At 37.6% G+C, this 19,548-nt stretch overlaps 1 protein-coding gene and 1 long non-coding RNA gene across 26 annotated transcripts in view; one reads left to right on the plus strand and one right to left on the minus strand.

Moving 5' to 3' along the window:
* Window positions 1–7,322, minus strand: part of LOC106508109 — a 51,425-nt gene extending 44,103 nt beyond the window's left edge. The window contains exon 1 of the long non-coding RNA XR_001304673.2: window positions 4,091–7,322. This is a non-coding gene — a long non-coding RNA (uncharacterized LOC106508109). The remainder of the gene's footprint in view (window positions 1–4,090) is intronic.
* The window catches only part of GTDC1 (glycosyltransferase like domain containing 1), a 476,816-nt gene that overhangs the window by 198,650 nt on the left and 258,618 nt on the right, over window positions 1–19,548 (plus strand). The gene's annotated exons all lie outside the window — the stretch shown is intronic.

Genomic DNA, 19,548 nt, shown 5'->3' on the forward strand with positions numbered 1-19,548 from the left:
TTTATTTTACTTGAACCCCTTTCTTAGGAACAAGAAAGGGGTCTTTAAAGGGATTGGGTATAGAAGTTCTCTATTTATAGTATATTATACCATGTGTATGCTCTACATTTTAACATGTGTACAGATTACAGTTCTTTATACAAATGGAGAAACATGTTTAGGAGGGTAATCACCAAAATGTTACCTGTGGGTTTATCTGAATGGTGGGATTACAGTAATTAAAAATCTGTTTCCTTCTTGGTTTGTTTGTTCATGTACGTCTAGATTATCACTAGTTATATGCATACATACGAAACACACATGCACATACACACACACATAAACATGCCACAAATACACACACTGTATGTAAAACTTCATATGGAAACTTTACTCCGGCAACTCACAGCACTGCACTTGCTAGGTTAAGGTTGACTAATACATAGATATATAAATACAAAATTACCTATTTTTAAAACATTTGCTGGAAGACAAAACACCGGACAGAAACTGCTGATACCAGGGGACATGATGTGATACACATTTATGTAAAGGAGAGCTGTGTTTTATGTGGATAGGTCTTACTTATTTGACTTGCTACCCATACACCTATTACACACTATCCCTGGACAGTTTCTCTTGGGAGATTTCAACTCTCCATGGTTTGGTGGTAGCACCTGTAAGGAGCAAATTTGCAGGGTAATACTTTATATATCCTGGCCTGTTAGTTACTACAGTTCCTGGTTTCTTTGGCCCTGCCCTGCAGCAGCCTGCCTTGCCGTCTCCAGTGAAAGGCTCCTCTGAATACCACTGGCTTATGTTTATCATTAAACTTTTGCTCACCTTTGACCATGCAGTCAAGCACAACACAAATCCCAGAGAAAGACATCATGGCCTCTCAGTTTTGACTGTGTATGATAGAGAAGATAGATAAGACAGAAGTGCCACAGAAAGAAATGGCATAAGTCAGAAAGTCAGAAATTAACCGTACTGTGTTTTTCTTTTTTTTGTCTTTTTTTTAGGGCCACACCTGAGGCATAGGGAGGTTCCCAGGCTAGGGATCAAATCGGAGCTATAGCTGCCTGACTGCACCACAGCCACAGCAATGCAGGATCTGCATTGAGTCTGTGACTTACACCACAGCTCATGGCAATGCCAGATCCTTAACCCGTTGAGCAAGGCCAGGGATCAAACCCAAGTCCTCATGGATCATAGTCGGGTTTGTTAACCACTGAGCCACGATGGAAACTCCTTTTTTTTTCTTCTCTTTTTTTTTTTTTTTTTTAAATCATTTCTTCCAGCAGCATTGCATTGGGCATTTTGAGTGGAATGGACCAAAAAAAGTGGCAAGAAAAAGCAGAAGGGTGGTGATAGGTGACCAGAACATAGTGAGCTGTATGCAATCAGAGAGTGATGGCGTGGGGTGTCATCTCGCTCTCTCAGCAGACACACTGGCCTTGGTCTGTATTTAGTAGGAAGTATGAAAAAGGAGAAACAAAATGATGCTAAGGGTCACTTAGGAAATTGACCCTGGTGGGAAAGAGGGATCCTGAATGGTTTTATAGACATGAGGAATTGGCCAACCGTCACATAAATTTGTGTGCAACTCGGGTCAACTTTAAGCCTTGTTTACATTTGAATCACTAAGAAGGACGCGAGCATGACAGAATTTTCAGATTGTGAAAACTGCTTTGAGTCTTGATGACTGGGTCTGCCTTAGCAAATGTCTGCAGTATGTTCTGATGCATTTTCATTCAAAGACCTCAGGGATATGAATCCCATTTCATTTACTTATCACCTGGTTGCTCAAGTAACCTTTGTTCTAGTAACAAGTAAGTTGTGCAATATCTTAGAAGGATATTTGAGCTGAAATCTAAGAGCAGCCATTTTTTTGTTTTTGTGTTTTGTGGTGTTGGGCACTATTCATGTGCACACAACACATTCCCATAAAGCTCGTATTTTGTATTTACAGAGAAATTTCTCTTGAGAGTTAAGGTCTTGTAAAACATTCTTGTTCTACAGCATGAACGAATTATTATACTCAGGGGCATTGAAAGTGAAGTGTACTGAAGAAAAGAATTTTTTCATTAAAATGCAGTTTATATTGATAAAACAGATTACTAGTATTTGATGAAATGTGAAACTTGGAGTTCCTCATATCACTAAATCGCCAGTTGGTTTATTTTGGCAAGTGGAAACAGTCTATAACATATAGGGAGCCAGGTATTTTACCTGATAGCACTGTATTAGACTAAAGTGTCTTTTGGTGAAGTACTTTAAAAAAAAAAAAAAGTATGGTATCTATGCGTTAATAAACAGGCTGTGGTAACAAGGATTATTAGAAAATAAAAGCTGTTGTGTTATCAGTTTTGGCACATTTATCATCCAGTATTTTAAACATTGACAAGTGGTAATTTAATAGGGAATGACCCAGTTGGCAGGACGTTCTAATGACAGATGATGCAAACTCAGTTATCACTAAGGGGTTCTGCTGGGCTTCTTACCTTTCTCTGTATTGTGATTCATATTTTCCAAATCTCGGAAGTGAGAAGCCACAAAGGGCAAATCCTGTGGCACCAAGTCTGAAACCACTCCCAAGGAGAAAAGGGCATTAACCGTTAAGAGCCCATCTCTTTCAAAAGGCTGCCCCAGGTAGATGATTCTCAATTTAAAGCATAGGTGAGATTGGTTGTTAGGAATGTGTGGTATTCTATTGACTCAGATTATTTTATACAGGAGAAATCAAAGTAGATGAAATTTTGAATGAAGTACAGAAAGAAGTGGTTTAGAAATTAATAACATCATGAAAAAGGTAGACATTTTGATGGGAAATCTTCTGTTATTAAAAGAACTTTTCCCTCTATAATTAATGCATCATTTCTCTCTGGCTGCTTTAAAATTTGTTTGCTTTGTCTTTACTTTTCAGAAGTTTGACTGTGATGTGTCTTGGTGTGGATTTTTAAGGGTTCTCTGAGCTTGAATCTGTTGTCAAATTAGGGAAATTTTCAGCAATGATTTCTTTGAATATTTTTAAGCCTTTTCCTTTTCTTCTGGGACTCCAAGTGACCCCAGCGTTAGAATTTTTGTTACAGTCCCACAGATTCCTAAAGTTCTGTTCATTTTCCTTCCCACTCTGTTTATTTTCTCTGTATTGTTCTGATTGGCTAATTTCTCTTGTTTCCTCTTGAAGTTCACTGATTCTTTCCTTTGTCCCCTGTGCTCTGCAGTTAAGCCCATTCATTGAGTATTCAGTTCTAAAATTTCTATTTATACTTCTATTTTTTTGCTTTTCATTTCTTTCTTCATATTTATTTCCCCCCCAAGCTTTCTATTTCACTTGTTTCAAATTTTTTTATGATTGTTGGTGGGATTATTTTTATGTTGGCTGCTTTAAATCTTTCATCTCAACTAGCATCTACTGGTTGTACTCATTCAATTTGAGATATCCTGGTTCTTGGTATGATGAGTAATTTTTAGTTGAAACTCGGACAGTTGGGGTCTTGTGTTAATTACATTCTGGGTCTTACTTAAATTTTGTATTTTTCAGGCTCCTCTAATACTTCTCTGCTGGGTGATGGAGATGCCGCCTCATTTGCTGTGAGGTGGAGGTGCAAGTTCCGCTCAGCCTTCATCCACCACAGTCAGGGGTGGACTCCCTGGGGCCTTCTTACCACTGAGCCACAGTGAGAGTCATGGCTCTTCACTACGTCCCTCCCCTCTGACACCACATAAGCAGGTTGAGCTCAGAGTCCCAGTTCCCAAATCTGTACCTTTTCCAATGTTGCTCAAAATGTGGAGGGGGAAACACAGGGGGAAACACGTCGCTACAGCCTGGACAAGGTAAAAATCTAGCTTCTACACTCCATCTTTGCTGGCAGGGCTGGAACCGCAGCTTTCATTGTGGTGTTTGTGTGGCATCTTAACGGTTGTCATCTATTATTGTCTAACAGTTTTCTGTCTTAAGAGGCTGCCCTTTTCTGGTCCTTTGTATAGAGAATAGGCTTTCCTTAGGACTGTGGTTTCTCTATGTCCAGTGGTGTTTCTGGGCCACTGGCCTCTCCAATATCCAGTCTAGGATATCTCAGTCAAAAAGCAAACATAGGAGACTTACCTCTGTGTTATTCCTTAAGTTCCAGGTTCTCCGGATAGTCTGTCTTCTCTCCACCTCTCAGAGTCTTCCTATGTTTGTTTTATATGTAATGCCCAGTGCTTTTAGTTGTACTTAACAGGAGGGATGTGGAAAGTATCTCTACATCGTTTCCCCCAAATAGATTCTGTAGTAGGAGATCTTGATACGTGTGTCTCAAAATATAGCAGAGGTTATAGCATTGGCTTCATCTGTTGAATTGCTTAATTATTTTGAACTGAAAAGCCTTGTGCAATAATCCGAGAGATTTCACAATGTAGTACTTTCTTGAGATAAGGAACCAATTTGGTTATTTCCTATTTGAACATAATTGACAAATAGTAAGCTTTTGATACATAGATCTGTTTAAGATTGAAAGTTTATTTATAACCAGAGTAAAATATTTTCTTCTTTACTGATGAACATTTGGGTAATTTAGAAAATATGCTTCACAACTGTTTTGCTTATTGATTCTTACATTCTGAGAATATTTCATTGTTTTAAAACATTCTGAGCATCTGAATTGTTTCTTTTGAATTTTCATTAGAGTTAATAGAAATTAGATAGGAGGAATTCCCTGGTGATCTAGCAGTTAAGGACTCAGCATTGTCACTGCTGAGGCTCAGGTTACTGATGTGGCTCCTGTTTGATCTATGATCCATGGCCTGGGACCTTCTTCATGCCTTTTCAGCTTTTCTTTTTTTTTTTTTTTTTTTGCATGGCTGAAAAAAAGAAAAGAAAAGAAACTAGATAGGAGTAATCCCTCTGTCCAGTATTATAATAGCAGGAGTCTAGCTGTGTGACATGCTGGGAGCTCTCAGTGGAAAGAGAGGGGATGGAGAAGACAGTATGTGTGCATGAAAGCTGAGGACAGTAAATGCTGACCTACCCAGAAAATGTTCAGCTGTCTGAATCACCAAGTTCCAGGGAAGCAGGGGACTCACATCTAGTCTGGAACTCTGTATGAGGCTAGTCAGGTACAGTTGTAAGGTATCAGTGCTCAGAATTAGTAGGTCCAGCAGAGTCCACATAAGGCATGTCAGAAGCAGAGTCAGTTCTGGCAAAGGGGGCTCGAAAGAACCAGGTGTGGACATTAATGCTATCACCCCTTGACCTATGTTCTAGGGACTAATTAATGCTACAGTCCTATGTGGAAGTGAGTTAAGGCCTGAGATCCATGGAAAAGTCCTGTTGGATGGACTGGCTGCAGAAGTACAAGCTTGGTGACATCAGAGAGAGAAAGATGATCAGATGCTTGTAGCCAGGGTTTCTCATGGGCATGCCCTGGATGTGGGAGCCGAAACTTCCTCCCAGACCCTTAGCCACTCCCTAGATGCTGATCATCTGGGCTCTCTGTTGCTCTGGGTCTGACAGGCTCTTAGTACCAAAACTGAGCTGAGTAGGTCAGGGAGGGCTCAAAGTCATGCCCCGAATCAATTTGGCACATCAGCAGAGTAGAGTGAAGAAACTGCCCTTGGCTGATTTTCTTTTGCTTTTTAGCACTTTTCCTATACTTCTAGAGCCAAAAGACCAGTAGGAAAGTTAGGGAATTTTCTTAATGTAAGAAATAGTTCCCCTAGGAGTCCAGGCAGTTGTGTTCTCTTCTCAAGAATTTGAATGCATTGGAAAGGCCCTGACACAAGAATCAGAGACTTAAGATCAAGTGCCAGGGAAAATTGACAGACAAGTGTCCCCACTTCATCTTAGTAAGAGAGGAATGATATGATCAGGATCGTTTGGGGTGAAAATACGGTGAAAATGTTTAAGTGCTATGTGATGCCCTGAAATATAACCTTTTATTTTGTATTTGCACAAACACAAATGCTTCTCTTTGTATCATTTTTCTCTTCTGTTATGTGGAGAAAAATTACTCTACCTTAGGAAGATTAATAGAGGAGAAAAGTCTATGGATTTTTGGACAGTCCCATTCTGTAGGTTTAATAAAACTTAATTGAGCATTTGTAGTACAATTTTTAGACACTGATAAAAGATATATTTTTATTTTTCTTCAGATTATCTAAATTCTTTTCTACTAATTGAGTGTCAACTTCTCAGGTTTCCCACTCCCTTTACCTTGGTTGTTGTAAATATCAATTGCTGATAATGATGTCCTTACAACTAAAAGGGAATTTAGAGAGTTTGCTGTAGCCTTCACTAATTTGTTTGCACTGAAGCAGTATTGGCCAGAATTAAAAAAAAAAAAAAAGAAAGCTAAACAAGTAATTTGTTTGCAATAGACTTGAGCTTCTTGCTAAGTCTATTAGAATACAAGCTCTGTGTTGGGTGACCCCACTACCTAGGCATCTGGAAGGCACTCAGGAATTCTTTACGGCATGCACATGTGAGCAGATGAAGGGATGCTTGCTGCCCTTTGAGTCAGGCACTCTCTCTTTGCTTCCAGTGGCCCCTCTGCTGCCAGTACTTATGTTGTGTTGTATTCTCAAGGTCTCCATCCACTAACAAATTTGCAGCTTATTATCAAATAACCTAGTTTGGGTTCATCTGCTGTGGCTGATGGTGTACCTATCAGAAATATTTTAAGGAGTTTCTCCATAAGCCTCACAGTAAACACGCAGTAAATGTTGGCTACATCCTCATCTCCATCATCATCTCCATTCAGAATATTCCCCTGTAGCCATTTTCACATTTTGTTCCCAAGAGCTATTAGGACTGTGAAAGTTTTCTCAGACCATAGTGAAGGTTTGGTGGAGGGGGGAGTAGAGAAAATTAGTGATAGGGAAGAACGTATGTAGGGGGAAAAATAAGGCTCCTCTCATGGCTCCCTCATCTCTTTAACCAGATAAGCTATGCTTTCATCTATTCTGTATATTTGTACACCTGCTGGGTTTTATTTTTGAAAGGAAATTTCAACATTATCTTGATTTTCCAAAAAAGTGCACTGAAATGTACAAAATAATATTCAAAAGAATGTTGACTCTTATATTCAAAAAAAGATTATATATATAAAATATACACATATAGGGAGTTCCCGTCGTGGCGCAGTGGTTACCGAATCCGACTAGGAACCATGAGGTTGTGGGTTCGGTCCCTGCCCTTGCTCAGTGGGTTAACAATCCGGCGTTGCCCTGAGCTGTGGTGTAGGTTGCAAAAGCGGCTCGGATCCTGCGTTGCTGTGGCTCTGGCGTAGGCGGTGGCTACAGCTCCGATTCAACCCCTAGCCTGGGAACCTCCATATGCCACGGAAGTGGCCCAAAGAAATAGCAAAAAGACAAAAAAAAAAAAATACACATATATATGTATACAGATAGGTAGATAGATATAGATAGATAACTATAAAATACTTCTAAAAACATTTGAGGGGGCTTGAAATACTTATTCTGGAGAAAGAATTCTAGGAGGAGGCAAAATACTTTCATTCACACTATGAAATCATTGAAACTTGGAATCTGAAAGATGGTTATGTGCAATTGTAGTTACATTTGTAGTGTGTTTTTCCTAAATGAAAGAATTAAAACATAAGCATAAGGTAAAGAGAACAATTCCAGAAAGATATCTTCTTTCTAATAATTGGATTCATTCAACAATGTCATAGAATGTGTGCGTGATACGTTTTGAAGAAATGAGTTTGATATTGCTGATCAGATTGTAGATATTCTTGTGTCAGAGATGGCTAAGGGGCAAGGAGCTCACAGTATTTGGAGGGAGGGGAGATGTCACATTTCACCTGACTTGATGACAACTCATCTATAAAACCTTAGGAACTTGTCTTCAGCTCCCCTGTTGCAGTTACTCTTTGTAAAAGGAGCTTAAATGAAAATTAATTTAACAATCAGTAGATAAAATATTGTAGCCAAGTCTTTCCAAGGGATTCTCAAATGGGGAGGATGTTGGATAGGGTCAATTTCTAAGTTCACATCTAGTTAATTCTATGATTACGTACCTATGTAACTAAGGTAACACAACATGCGTATAGAAATTAGTAAGATTAATAATGGACGATGTTTTCAGGTATAGGTTTGGAATAGACTGGTAGCATTGGATATTATTTCGTCTCTAAAATGGTCATTTTAGAGGAGGAAGAATTTCAGAAACATCCTATGTGAGGAAGAAATTTTGGTTCCCTTGGTTATTGTGGCCCCAGTTCAATTCTATTGTTAGTCTAATAAAAGATAGAGTGATTTGGTGATGTGTGTGACTTAAAAGAATCGAGAGGCAATCATTTTTCTATGCTTAGTCTGGTGTTACTTAGAATCATCCTGCGAACAGGGCTCTATTTAATCTTCCTCATTTGAGTGGCATACATAAGCAGAAAAACTCAGGGAGTCATTTGAATAATCCGTCTCGTGTAACTGTGAATCTTCTTGAGAACGATGGAAAGGTTAAATGCTTTGCAACACGTGTATTCTGAGGGGAGCCCTGAACGGCTGCTCTCTGGTTTCACTGAGAGCAAAACTTGGGCCAGAAGTACTCACTGTGTTTTATAGGACTTAATACACTCCCATTTCAAGGTGATTGCCAGTTATTATGTGATCATGAGAAGATAGACTTTAATTTCAGTGAGCATTAGCATCATCAGCAACAAGCCTTTTTGCATGTGGTGTGCCAGGTGCTGCATAAAATATGTTAAACTAGCATTCCTCTTGCTCTCGACATGCTTACAGTAGGAGGCGCGAGGCAGGTTATTTTAGATATAAAGCAAATCTGAAAGGTATGGTGATTAATAACAGCAGCTCGAGTCATGCCTTACATTTATGTACCACGTTCTGGTTTACAAAGCTCTTAAGAGAGCAGAACATTCCTCCCAGGAAGGTGATGGATCCTCTGAGGCAGAAATGTTTCTGGTACCATTTTCCCCGAAGGGAATTGAGTCTGTATATTTATTGAAGAATCATAAGAGGCAGCTTAAAGGATGTGATCACAGCAAAGTGACCAACCAGAGAAAAATTTCCAACTGAAATAAGAAGCTAGAACATTTTGCTGAGTTTTGATGTGGAAAAGGGTTGGGGAAGATCAAGGTACAGGATATATGGAAGATTTAATGGCGCATATAATGCAGAAAGAAGGAAAGACATATACGTCAGCTCTGAAATGGAGGCTGCCCAGTTTATTTAGGTGTCCAGGGCATTATCCATAGTGAAAAGAAGTGAAGCGACATTTCCTTGCTAATACTTGCCTTTCCCTCATATCTTTGATCTCATGTTACTCTGGACAGAGAGTACATGACTCTTTCCCTCTTGATTATAAGCCTTTGCATCTATTATTCCTATAGTTTTCCTCCTTTCTTTCTTTCAGACCTGAGTCAGATTCCTTCTTCTCATCTCCTATTTACTGCCTTAGCCTCTAAAAAACCAGTATTTAGTATCCTTCAATTGTCCTTTCTGAATAATGTCACTGGCATTAGACAACTAGGCCATTTTAAAAATTAATTAATTTATTAATTAATTTATTTTTCTTTTTACGGCTGCAGAAGTTCCCAGGCTAGGGGTCAGATCTGAGCTGTAGCTGATGCCTATGCCACAGCCATGGCAACACCAGATCCAAGCCGCATCTGCAATGTACACTGCAGCTTACAGCAACACTGGATTCTTAACCCACTGAGTGAGCCCAGGGATTGAACCCATATCCTCACAGACACTATGTTGAATTCTTAACCCATTGAACCACACTGGGAATTAAACAGTATATTGTGGTAAGATGCTGCTTTTAATTCATTCCATACCCTCATTGCTTACCCAGACAGACTTAATAGGGGAAGCTTTTAAATTAAGTATAGAGTCACAGTTTTGTGTCCAAATGTCATTCATATCTGTGTCTCTTTTCAATTGATTTATGTATTTTCTGTCATTTGACTATAAGGTTCTTGAGCATGGAGACTCATTTAATCCTTTTAATACTCTAGAGCACCAGCACATTTCTTTACTGTTGATTTCCAATAAATATTATTAGTGGGCAGACAATACAAAAAGCTTTGGGAAGGGAAATTTGTGTGGCAGCTGCAGAAATTACCAGTCAGTTTGGATTAGCATTCAGCTTACATCTTTTTTTCTGAGAGAAATGGGTTGTAATTTGGACCATTGAGCTTTCTTGTTTAGCTTCAGTGCTATTTACCTTATGGAATAAATTCATAAGCAAGAAAGTCAGTGTTACATTTTGACCCCTTTATTTTAAAAGAACTTTTCGAGAACAGTGGGTGAAAATACGGTTAGATTTATAGAGAATCAGTGTTCCTAGATGTGCTTTATTTGCCTTGTTGAGCTTTGTCAACACATCAACAAATGAGGTTTACTACTTTGAAAGGTGACATGCAGATATTGGGTGTGGCTTTATATAATTGCTGTCTAAACCTTTTGAAAAATCTAACTTGTATCCTTAACTGAAAATCTTTACACTTTGGTTGTGAGCCTCACTTACAGAACACCTCAGAATACACTTGGAACTTGAAGGTCAGTGTAGAAACTCATTGTCAGTACAGCGTGGAGAAGCTTACATAACACCTCCACAGCCAGGTCTGGCTTGTGTTAGTGCTACCAGAGTCCCACTCTCATGAGTGCTCCAGCCTCTCATCAGAAAGGCAGAAGGAAACTGAGGTGCAGACAGACAGAATATACAGATGACAAGGCAAGCCTTCAAACAGCACAGAGGACTTAGAGATGCTTGAGAGAAAACTAGATGAGTCTTGAAATACGAGCTTCAGTGTAAACATCCCCAAAGACCAAGTGGATGAAATTGAAGGAAAAGATGAGAAACTTGGAAGAGGCAGACAGACAAATTTGAAACAAGTGTTTCTGTGACTGGAGGGGCAAGCATAAAGTGGTTTCAAACATTTCTGTGGAAGCCGGATATGTCAAAATCAGAGGTTCTTGACAGAGGAACTTAAATAGTGCAGGGCATTTTTAATGCCAGGCTGTGGAAAAAGAAGGAAGTTGCACTCATCACCATATTGAGAATATTCAGCACTTGTATTATCTCAAGGTTTGTTCATGGATGTGACGTCAGGATTGCACCTACCATCCCCACCCCCCACAGAAGCAAAAAAAAAAAGAGACGAAGAGAGTTTGAATAGATTTGAAAACAAATGTCTGACTTGGAGCATCGAAAGTAGGCGGACACAGGGGACAAGAAACCACAGAGACGGTTAGTTAACCAGAGACATGGTGATGAAGTGAAAAAGCCCACTGAGTGGGCAGGCAGCAGAGTAGTTGAACCTGTCAACTCCGTAATGGAATGGGAGTCATGCTTCCACGGTTGAAGAGCCTAGAGGTCAAGTGAAGAGAATCTGTAGAAGGACAAAAACAGATAGGTGAGGATAAATATATTTGAAATGTTTAAGTAGCAAGCAAATGGGTATTGGAAATTCAAAGTAAATGTATTGTTAGATGGAACATAGAGCATGAAAGAGAATGAAGGAAAACCCTGCGGACATGGAGTTCAAAATTATTGCAGGAGAAATCTTCAGTCATGTATGGATTTTACAATGTATTTAATCCCTAAAATAAGAATATATGACATATGCCCTTCTCAGTTCACATTTAAAATCATATAAAAGTTAATATTCCTAGGATAAAAATAACATTTTAGATGCTGATTCTATTGGAAATGATGTTAATGATGATCCATAGGAATCTTTATGTACCAGTTGGATTTTGAAGTCCTTTCTTTCTCACTAGAGGAACTTATTATTCTCCGCACACTACTTCATTTTGGCCAGAAGTAAGTCCAACTCAGTGTGCTGCAGCGGAATGTTTTAAGCTGAAATGTGCATTGGAATCTGTTTGTTTGCAGCAGATGATTTGACTAAGCTTTGATGCGCAGTCACTTTCTGACATTTGTGTATTTCAGCAGTGAACAATGTAAACTCATTTTCTGAGCACTTTGATTACTTGCACATAGCAGTGCCCATGGCATGTGACAGAGAAGAGCACTCTATCCACTAATCAGATAGATATGCTTCAAGCGTATTTACACAAAATAATGAAAACAGCTGTTAGATACCTTTAAACTTGAGTGTGTTTTGTTATTAATCTACTAGCCTGTACACATGACGCTATAATTCTTCGCTCACTCAAGTTGCCTTTAATGACACAGTAATAAAACTGAGAGGGATGAAAGTAATGGAATTGTAGAATGTAATGCCTCAATTGTTCTACAGTGTCTTCCTTTTTGCCAAAATAAACCACAATTAGGTCCATATGGTGTTTTGAAGTTTTCAAGCAATGACCCTAATAAAAAGTAATGAATTTCTGACAAAAGAAAGCATGGCTCTCTTTTAAGCAGATATCTTCACTATTGATCTAGATATGATTGTAGGCCGATATGCTAATAGAAGAAAACGGGTTCAGTGTTCTCGGTTCTTTCATTTGGAATAATCTTACTATAAGAAATTCAGATTTTAAAGGCAGAAATATTATAATCCATTAGTTATGATTCCCATATTTTAAAGAGCTGTTATTTACTACAAAGAAATAGATATTCAAGAACAGGAAATTTCATAGGCATCTATAATACTGGAGATCATCACATAGAAAAGGCTGCAAGACTTTGTTTTGTGGGATATCACGTTCTTGTATATGTTGGGCTTCTGAGGTTCTAGTTTTGTTTATGTGGGATTTTTATGGGTTTCAAGCTGCTTCATTGAATGATGACATTTTATCCCAAGTACACCTAGCTTATCTTCAAACTACGTATCTAACAGTAACACTGAAATTATTTGCTTAGAAATTGATTTGAAAAATAATGTCAGAGTAGGCAAAATCATTAGAATATCCTTAATAAGGCATTAAAGGCAGCCTAGAATCTTAAAAATAGATTAAATTAGGAGACAGAAAATAAAAAGTAGATTTTGAGTAAAATAGCTGTACTGTTGAGGGTGAGAAGGGAAGAAATTAAAGATATGCAAAGAAGAGGACTGTGGTCATTTTAACTAAGAATACGGGATTAGAATCTGTGCTCAGCAACATGCCACCATTTTCCCTGTGTTTAGTATACTTAACTTTTCTAAATCTTGGCTTTCTCGTCCATGAGATAGGGGTTTTTATAATAAGGTTTAAGATACTGTGCATTTTGCATCTAACAGATTGGCAAATAGTAGATACTCAGTAAATGCAATTGTTGATTATTATTATTAACCTAAAGTAACTCATTAGAGTGACTTATCCTTACAGTGCTCTGTGTGTTAGTGTGTGCGTACATGTTGAATTCAATTATATGATTCAGTATGCATTTACTGAGTCCCTACTATGTGTCAAGAATGTGATACTATGGAAAATACCATCTTTATAAAATTCTTTTTAAGAGCTGTAATCTAATGGATGTAAAAATTAGACTCTAAAGAGTACAAATGTAGAGGTGCAAACGAATTCCTTTGGAAATAGAGGAGGAGATGAGAATAATTTATCCTGAGTTGGAGGTGGAAAAGCTAGATGGAGGGGAGAAAGAAGAAACATGTGGCCACAAATAACAAGTGCTGGAGGGGCTGTGGAGAAAAGGGAACCCTCCTGCACTGTTGGTGGGAATGTAAACTGGTACAGCCACTATGGAGAACAGTTTGGAGATACCTTAGAAATCTATACATAGAACTTCCATATGACCCCACAATCCCACTCTTGGGCATATATCCGAACAAAACTCTACTTAAAAGAGACACATGCACCCGCATGTTCATTGCAGCACTATTCACAATAGCCAGGACATGGAAACAACCCAAATGTCCATCAACAGATGATTGGATTCGGAAGAGGTGGTATATATACACAATGGAATACTACTCAGCCATAAAAAAGAATGGCATAATACCATTTGCAGCAACATGGATGGAACTAGAGAATCTCATCCTGAGTGAAATGAGCCAGAAAGACAAAGACAAATACCATATGATATCACTTATAACTGGAATCTAATATCCAGCACAAGTGAACATCTCCTCAGAAAAGAAAATCATAGACTTGGAGAAAAGACTTGTGGCTGCCTGATGGGAGGGGGAGGGAGTGGGAGGGATCGGGAGCTTGGGCTTATCAGGCACAACTTAGAATAGATTTACAAGGAGATCCTGCTGACTAGCATTGAGAACTTTGTATAGATACTCATGTTGCAACAGAACAAAGGGTGGGGGAAAAACTGTAATTGTAATGTATACATGTAAGGATAACCTGACCCCCTTGCTGTACAGTGGGAAAATAAAAAAAAAAAATTACATACGAAAATATAAATGAAAAAAAAAAAAAAAGAAACATGTAGAGTGAAGGCTGGGAACTGCAAAAAAGGAGGGTGATTTTCAGGAGTGGTGAAGGTCATGGTGTGAGGAAGGGTGGGGGATATTTCTAGGAAGCCATACTCACAAAATTGCTGGATGACTATTGTGCACTATATTGCATTGAAGACTAGATGTACAAAGTGAGTAAGATGTGATCTTGCTGTCAAGGCTAAGAACTGCCACCAAAATATAAAATAAGGCTGACAGCCTCTCTTTGTCAGATGTACCTAGTTCACCTGGCCAAGGGACAACATTAGTACTTATAATTGTGAATAGTTAATTGAAATTATCTTTGCTGTTTTTTTGTTTAGATACATACTTTTAACATCAATGTGGTGAATGAACAAATGACAAGTATGTTTGCATATCATTTTCCTATCTTTATATAAGTAGTGAAAAGTAAGTTTCAATTTACCATTAGGCTGTATGATCCTAAATTCCAAAATTGTTAATTCTAAATTTATGATGTTTGAGTATTTGTTTGGCAAAAGACCTTCCTTATTTGCAAAACTCTCCTCAATTCTTTTAATGTTACAATTGATCCTTGAACTGTTGGGTTTGAACTACTCAGATCAACCTATAAATGGATTTTTTTTTTCAATAATACATTGGAAACATTTTAGAGATTTGTGACAGTTTGAAAGAACTCATAAATCAACCATGTAGCTCAGAAATATGGCAGAATTTAAGAAAAAGGTATATTATGAATGCATACAATATATATAGATATACATATAACACCAAAGTGTGTATTAATCTGCTGTTTATGTTATTGGCAAGACTTCCTGCCAACAGTAGGCAATTACTAGTTAACTTGACTCAAGTTGATTACATGTGGATTTTCTATAGAAGGAGGTTGGCTCAAGGGTCAATTGTATTTTAATCTGTTTAATAAAAAACATAATCATATCTTAACATTTCATGGACAATTCATTACGTAACTGATCAAAAGTTTCTGTTGTATAGATATCATGTTCTTACTCATTGAGGTTGCATTACAGCCTAGATCATCATCACCATTCTTGCTGACATTTTAGGATATTTTGAAAGATTATGGCAGATTAAATATGAAGCATACTTTAAACTGGGTAGCCAACTTTAAAATTGGCTTGAAAATCAGTCATACCCTCTCAAATAAAATATTTACATTATATTCCAAAGTAATATCATTCATATATTTATGAATACACATTTGCATGTTTATTCACCATTCTAAAGATTTGTAGAGAGTAGATTAGCTAACAGGTACTCTGTGGGGCACTGGATATATAGTGATACATACTGGTGTGACATGACTGACAGTTGAGTATACACACAGGTAACACTTACCTGTGTAAATGTTGTTTCCCATATAGCAGTCCACTAACTTTCTCTTTCAATGACAGCAAATCTCAGAACTCTTCTGCCACTCTTCTGTACTACTTTCAGGTCCATGTGATTTTCTTTTTAATGTCGCTGTTATTGGCAGATCTTTGTTCTTTGAAGAGTACGTTTGATTTGGGGAGTTAGTCAAATACTATTTGGAGCCCTATTTCATGGATGAAGATGCCAAATCCTGAGAAACAAGGGACTGTTAGTTACAATACAGTTGTTTGCTTGACTTTGTTTTATTTCTTTCTTTATTCAACAGGGCTGAACTTGGTCCAAAAGCCCATTCTAGAAACAATAAGAGCACTGCTTCCCAAGGCAATTGATTTGCAAATATCAAACCCTCATGGAGCATATACCTTCAAGTTTATTACTTTCTCTTTTTTTAAGTTCATTAGTTTTAAAAAAAGTTTTGCTCCTTTATATCATGTCAAGTGCATTATTCATGCTAAGAGTATTTGCAGGCCTCTTGGCTTTAGCCAGGCAATTTCCTTTGTTGTCCTTGGTTCTGTATTATTCCTTTATCTTTGAACCTTTTTAAAAAAGTTGTTTTACACACCAAGAATTTTTCTAAAGTAATTTAATCTATAAAAACTGTCCTTGAAAACATAGGATCTCAGGACTGTAAATCCATTATGATCAACGTGCTTTCTTGTCTGTCTCTTTGTGTTATCTGGTGGTGAATGTTGCTACAGAAAAGCAGTTGGTCAGCCAAATTTTTTTCTACCTTGTAATAATTTGATATTTTTGCATTGTTATCCAAAATAGTTTTTCTTCACTTTAAGTTTGAGCTTTATAGAATAAGTCTTTGGAGTTCCCATTGTGGCGCAGTGGTTAACGAATCTGACTAGGAACCATGAGGTTGCGGGTTCGGTCCCTGCCCTTGCTCAGTGGGTTGACGATCCGGCGTTGCCGTGAGCTGTGGTGTAGGTTGCAGACGCGGCTCGGATCCCGCGTTGCTGTGGCTCTGGCGTAGGCTGGTGGCTGCAGCTCCGATTCGACCCCTAGCCTGTGAACCTCCATATGCCATGGGAGCGGCCCAAGAAATAGCAAAAAGACAAAAAAAAAAAAAAGAATAAGTCTTTTATATCAATATATATACATCTTATGTGTATATATATGTGTGTATCTTCATATATATATATATATATATGCACATCATCATATGTACAACTTGTCTTTTATTTTAAAATTTCCTTTAAATACAATAAAGCCCTATAGTACATAGTATGCCTGTGATAAGAATTTGCATAATCTATTAGTGGCTAAAATTAGGATCCTCTTCCCAGGTAGGGTTTAGTTAGGAACTCCTGCCTCAAGATCACTTAGATGTTTTTAACCCCTAATACATAGTGAATTGTATGGAAAATGTGTTTTTCTAGCAGTTCAGAGTGACTGAAAACTATTGCTTTCCTTAAACTCACAAAAATGCAAACTTCCATTCTTAGAAGATTGTTTTTTAAATAGCTTTATTGAGGTAAATTGACACACAATAAACTAAAATTAAAGTTTACAATCTGATTAGTTTTGACCTATTTATCACCCGTGAAACCATCACTACCAAGACAATGAACATCTTGTCATTGTCACCAAAATTTCCTCATGTCCCTTGCAATCTCTTCCCGTACTCAATACCCCACTCCCATCCCCATTCTCAGGCACCATTGATATGCCTTCTGTCAGTACAGATAAATCTGAATTTCTTATATTTCTATAAAAATAGAGGCATATTATATGTACTCCTTTTTGTCTGGCTGCTTTCACACAACATGATTATTTTTAGGTCCATTCTGGTTATGTGTTTCAGAAGTTCATTCTTTTTTGTTGCTAATTACTAGTCCATTGTATGGATATATCACCATTTATCTGTCTACATGTTGCTGGATATTTGGATCCTTTTTTTTTTTTTTTTTTTTTTTTTATGGCCGCTTCTGCAACATATGAAGTTCCCAGGCAAGGGTTTGAATCAGAGCTGCAGCTACAGCCTACACCACAGCCATGACAACACTGGATCTGAGCCACATCTGTGACCTATGCCACAATTTGTGGCAACACTGGATCCCTACCCCACTGAGTGAGGCCAGGTATTGAACCTGCATCCTCTCAGAGAAACTCCCATTTGGATCATTTTAAATTTTTTTATGAGTTTTATTTTTTCCATTGTAGCTGATTAACAGAGTTCTGGGAATTTCTACTGAGCAGCAAACTGACCCAGTCATATATATATAGATAGATAGATAAATAGATAGATAGATGATTTTTCTCACGTTATCCTCCAACATGTTCCATCACAAGTGACTGGATATAGTTCCCTGTGCTATACAGCAGAATCTCATTGCTTATCTACTCCAAATGCGATAGTTTGCATCTATAAACCCTAGACTCCCGGTCCATCTGACCCGTGCCCCTGCCTCTTGGCAACAACAAGTCTGATCTCCAAGTCCATGAGTTTCTTTTCTGTGGGAAGTTTCATTTGTGCTGTATATTAGATTCCGGATGTAAGTTATGTCATATGGTGTTTGTCTTTCTCTTTCTGACTGACTTCACTTAGTATGAGAATCTCCAGTTCCATCCATGTTGCTACAAATGGCATTATTTTTGTTCTTTTTATGGCTGAGTAGTATTCCATTGTGTATATATACCACATTTTCTTAATCTTTTTTGTCTTTCGATGAACATTTAGGTTGTTTCCATGTCTTGGCTATTGTGAATAGTGCTGCAATGAACATAGGTTGCATGTGTCTTTTTCGAGGAAAGTTTTGTCTGGATATATGTCCAAGAGTGGGATTACTGGGTCATATGGTAGTTCTGTATTTAATTTTCTGAGGTACCGCCATACTGTTTTCCATAGCGGTTGTACCAATTTACATTCCCACCAGCATTGTAGGAGGGTTTCCTTTTCTCCACACCCTCTCCAGCATTTGTTATTTGTTCACTTGTTAATGATGGCCATTCCGACAGGTATGAGGTGGACCTCATTGTAGTTTTGATTTGCATTTCTCTAATAATTAGTGATGTTGAGCACTTTTTCATGTGTTTGTGGGCCATCTGTATATCTTCCTTGGAAAAATGTCTATTCAGGTCCTTTGCCCATTTTTCAATTGGGTTGTTGGTTTTTTTGCTGTTGAGTTGTATAAGTTGCTTGTGTATTTCAGAGATTAAGTTCTTGTCAGTTAATTTCTCTCAGCTCCATTTTGTAGCCTTCAGTATATAGGTCTTACACATTTTTGATGCATGTTTAAGTGTTTCTTACTTTGATGCTAATATGGTATTATTTTTTATACTTTCAGTTCCTGATGGTTCATTGCTAAGACAGAAAAATAAAACTAACTTTTATATTTTGGTCTTGTGTCCTGTAGTTTTGCCAAACACATATTTTTAAAAGTATTTTTTGTGTGTATTTTATCGGTGTGTTTTTGTGTGTGTGTGTGGACAACCATATGTGTAAATAAACATGGTTTCATTTCTCCCTTTCCAGTTTCAGTATCTTTTATTTCTTTTTCTTTTCTTGTTACATGAAGATATATCCTTCAGTATAATATTGAATAGAAGTGGTGGGAATAGATGCATTTCTATCTTTTCCAGATTCTAAAGGGAAAGCATTTGGTTTCTCACCTTTAAGCATGCTGTCAGGCTTAGTTGTTTTTTGTTTGTTTGTTTTAACATGCCACTTATTAAATTGAGAAAGCTCCTTTTTATTGCTGCTATGCTAAAAGTTTCATCAAGAATAGATATTGGATTTCACCAAATCGTTTTTCTGCATCCATTGAGATAATCTTACATAATTTTTTTGTTTAATCTCCTAATATAATGTATTACATTGATTGTTTTTGAACATTATTCAGTCTTTGATTCCTGAGATAAA

This window comes from Sus scrofa, chromosome 15 (genome assembly GCF_000003025.6).
Source record: "Sus scrofa isolate TJ Tabasco breed Duroc chromosome 15, Sscrofa11.1, whole genome shotgun sequence".
Lineage (NCBI taxonomy): Eukaryota > Metazoa > Chordata > Mammalia > Artiodactyla > Suidae > Sus > Sus scrofa.